Here is a 4,635-nt window from a genome sequence, read left to right as displayed (position 1 = left end):
TGGCAATTTCTCGCATGGAATAGCCTTCATTTCTCAGAACAAGAATAGACTGATGAGTTTCAGAAGAAAGTTCTTTGTTTCTGGACATTTTGAGCCTGTAATCGAACCCACAAATGCTGATGCTCCAGATACTCAACTAGTCTAAAGAAAGCCAGTTTTATTGCTTCTTTAATCAGCTCAACTGTTTTCAGCTGTGCTAACATAATTGCAAAAAGGTTTTCTAATGATCAATTAGCCTTTTAAAATGATAAACTTGGATTAGCTAACACAACGTGCCATTGGAACACAGGAGTGATGGTTGCTGATAACGGGCCTCTGTACGCCTATGTAGATATTCCATAAAAAATCTGCCGTTTCCAGCTATAATAGTCATTTACAACATTAACAATGTCAACACTGTATTTCTGATCAATTTGATGTTATTTTAATGGACAATTTTTTAAATTATCTTTCAAAAACAAGGACATTTCTAATTGACCCCAAACTTTTGAACGGGAGTGTATATATTTTTTTTAAACAAATGAATTACAAATGAAAAGCTGAAATGTCTTGAGTCAATAAGTATTTAACCCCTTTTTTATGGCAAGCCTAAATAAGTTCAGGAGTAAAAATTTGCTTAACAAGTTACATAATAAGTTGCATGGACTCATTCTGTGTGCAATAATAGTGTTTAACATGATTTTTGAATGACTACCTCATCCCTGAACCCAACACATCCAAATATGTGTAAGGTCACTCAATCGTGCAGTGAATTTCAAACACAGATTCAACCATAAAGACCAGGGAGGTTTTCCAATGCCTCGCAAAGAAGGGCACCTATTGGTAGATGGGTAAAAATAAAAAGCAGACATTAAATATCCCTTTGAGCATGGTGAAGTTAAAAATTACACTTTGAATGGTTTATCAATACACCCAGTCACTACAAAGATACAGGCCTTCCTAACTCAGTTGCCGGAGAGGAAGGAAACTGCTCAGGAATTTTTCCATGAGGCCAATGATGACTTTAAAACAGTTACAGTTTAATGGCTGTGATAGGAGAACTCTGAGGATGGATCAACAACATTGTAGTTACTCCACAATACTAACCTAAATGACAGTGAAAAGAAGGAAGCCTGTACAGAATAAAAATATTCCAAAACATGTACCCTGTTTGCAACAAGGCACTAAAGTAATACTGCAAAAAAAACGTGGCAAAGCAATTACATTTTTTGTCCTGAATAGAAAGTGTTATGTTTGGAGAAAATCCAATACAAAACATTACTGAGTACCGCTCTTCATATTGTCAAGCATAGTGGTGGCTGCATCTTGTTATGGGTATGTTTGTAATTGTTAAGGACTGGGGAGTTTTTCAGGATAAAAAAGAAACGGAATGGCGCTAAGCACAGGCAAAACCCTAGAAGAAAACCTGGTTCAGTCTGCTTTCCATTAGACACTGGGAGATGAATTCACCTTTCAGAGGGACAATAACATAAAACACAAGGCCAAATCTACACTGGAATTGCTTACCAAGAAGACTGACTGATACTGAGTGGCCTTAAATCTACTTGAAAATCTATGGCAAGACCTGAAAATGTTTGTTTCAATATCTAGCAATGATCAACAACCAATTTGACAGAGTTTGAAGAATTTTTTCAAGAATAATGGGTAAATGTTGCACAATTCAGGTGTGGAAAGCTCTAAGAGACTTACCCAGAAAGACTCACAGTTGTAATCGCTGCCAAAGGTGCTTCTACAAAGTATTGACTCAGGGGTGTGAATACTTGTGTAAATTACATATTTTGGCATTTCATTTTCAATAAATGTGAAAAAAAATTCTACAAACATGTTTTCAAGACAATCATTTTTTTATTCAGGCTGTAAAACAATAAAATGTGGAATAAGTCAAGGGGTATGAATACTTTCTGAAGGCACTGTAAGTACATATCCTAACTTCAGTGAGCCAAGAGGAAATTTAGTGGAAAATGACCGATGAGAATATTTGGGTCAAATGTGACCCAGCTACAGTTTATGGGGAAAATAAGTAATATTATTTATGTAAAATAATATTTTGTACAATATGTTTGAATTTTTGGAGTATGATAAATATGAATTTGTGTTTTACATTTTTCTGTCACAATTTTTGTCCTGTTTCACCTCCAATTCAAGCCACCAGGAGGCCTGAGTGTAACGCATATAGAACCTTACAATTGGGAGTTTAAAAGCTGGAGTTGGGGCACAGGCATTTTGGCATTGATTGCCCTGTAAATTTGTTTCAGTTGGGTTGATTCAGACAGTCTGTTGTTTTACGCTATGGAAGTTTGCAAGAGTATTATATGGTTATCACGGTCATATTCATTAGGACATGCATACCCTAGCAAATGTGGATGGATTGAATCTCATCCCTTTTTAGAAATGGCACTGGGTATTACATTTACATAACATTTGATTAGTTTAGCAGACAATCTCATTTGCGATTTACAGTTAGTGCACTCATCTTAAAGGGGTCATCTTCTACAGCCATAGAAAATATGTAATTGCTACATCAATTTTTGGACTATTAATGATATGTACCTATTGATTCCTGAAGAATATAATTTATACACTGAGTGTTCAAAACATTAGGAACATCTGCTCTTTCCATCACATACAGTGCCTTCAGAAAGTGTTCATACCCCTTTACTTATTCCACGTTGTTGTGTTAAATCCTGAATTCAAAATGGATTAAATATATCATTTTTCTCACCCATCTACACACAATACCCCATTAACTGGAAAACATGTTTTCAGAAATTGTAGCAAATTTGTTGAAAATGAAATTCAGATAGATCTAATTTACATAAGTATTTACACCTCTGAGTCCCCCCTTGTAGAAGCATGTTTGGCAGCGATTACACCTATAAGTCTTTCTGGGTAAGTCTCTAAGAGCTTTCCACAACTGGATTGTGAAACATTTGCCCACTGTTATTTTCAAAATTCTTCAAGCTCTGTCAAATTGGTTGTTGATCATTGCTAGACAAACATTTTCCGGTCAAGCCATAGATTTTCAAGTAGATTTAACTCAAAACTGTATCTCAGCCACTCAGGACCATTCCCCGTCTTCTTGGAAAGCAACTCCAGTTTAGATTGGGCCTTGTGTTCTAGGTGATTGTCCTGCTGAAAGGTGCATTCATCTCCCAGTCTCTCGTGGAAAGCAGACTGAACCAGGTTTTCCTCTAGGATTTTGCTTGTGCTTAGCTCCATTAGTTTTTAATCCTGAAAACTCCCCTATCCGTAAGGATTCCAAGCGAACCCATAACGTGATGCAGCCACCATTATGCTTGAAAATATGAATAGTGGTACTCAGTAATGTGTAACACTTTGTATTCAGGACAAAAATGTAATTGCTTTGCCACATTTCTTGCAGTATTACTTTAGTGCCTTACTGCAAAGAGGATGCATGTTTTGGAATATTTTTATTCTGTACAGGCTACCTTCTTTTCACTGTAATTTAAGTTAGTTTTGTGGAGTAACTACAATGTTGTTGATCCATCCTCAGAGTTTTCCTATCACAGACATTAAACTGTAACTGTTTTAAAGTCACCATTGGCCTCATGGTAAAATCCCTGAGTGGTTTCCTTCCTCTCTGACAAGTGAGTAAGGAAGGCCTGTATCTTTGTCGTGACTGGGTGTGTTGATACACCATCCAAAGTGTAATTTATAACTTCACCATGCTCAAAGGGATATTGAATATTTTTATTTTGTACAGGTTTCCTTCTTTTCACTCTATCATTTAGTATTGGGAGGATGCTCTAGCCAACAAACAGCAGAGACTTGAGGACACCATTCCAACCTGGAACTGAGCTAGATACAAATTCAATTAGCACTAAGGTGTGAAGTAAAAGGCCTTTGGGCCCAACAAGTGTCAGGAGTCCTTGAAGCGTCCTCTGAAGCCCCGTCTTGCTGTCCAAAGACCATTCACTGGCATTTTCTACAAGAAAGCTTCTTCCAAGTGGGTGTGACACCTACTCCCATTGCCTGCTGCACTGCTGCTTGGATTCCACCTGGCGATCTGTTCACCGTCTGCCCTGGCCTGTCTCCCCCTGTCTGGTACAGGTACCTCCATCACACTCACCCGTCTCTCCCGAGCTTTCGCTCGCCTCCAGCACACACGCACTGTTGGGGCGACTGACATGAACTTACAATGGCTAGCCCCAAGTCTTTAAATATTACTTTTTTTTCTTGTGCATTTTGCTATTTGCCTCATGACTCCTGCATACTTTGTTGACTACAAACTTTCTTTACCCAACCGTGGGACAGACTATGTTTGTTCCCACACTCGGGACTCTGACTCTCTACTGGTTACACAGACTTTTGGCCTCCCATCCTATTCTAACCACCTCTCGCCGGCTTTGTATTCATGTTACCTGATGAAATTGCTGTACAATATGATCTTGTTGCCATCTGATGCACATTCAGATGTCATAAATCAGCACTGCAGATCTCTCCCTGTACTGTGCCGTGCCTTGATTGTATTACTGTTGATGATATCTGGAAATGCGTATGTACACCCTGGCCCATCTATAGTTGCTAACCCAATTCTGACTTGTGCTCTGATATCTGCTTCACTGATTTCTGCTCTCGTAAAAGCCTGGGTTTTCTGCACGTTAACACTAAAAG

Source organism: Salvelinus alpinus, chromosome 11 (assembly GCF_045679555.1).
Source record: "Salvelinus alpinus chromosome 11, SLU_Salpinus.1, whole genome shotgun sequence".
In the NCBI taxonomy this organism is placed as follows: Eukaryota; Metazoa; Chordata; class Actinopteri; order Salmoniformes; family Salmonidae; genus Salvelinus; species Salvelinus alpinus.
This window is presented reverse-complemented; position numbering follows the sequence as displayed.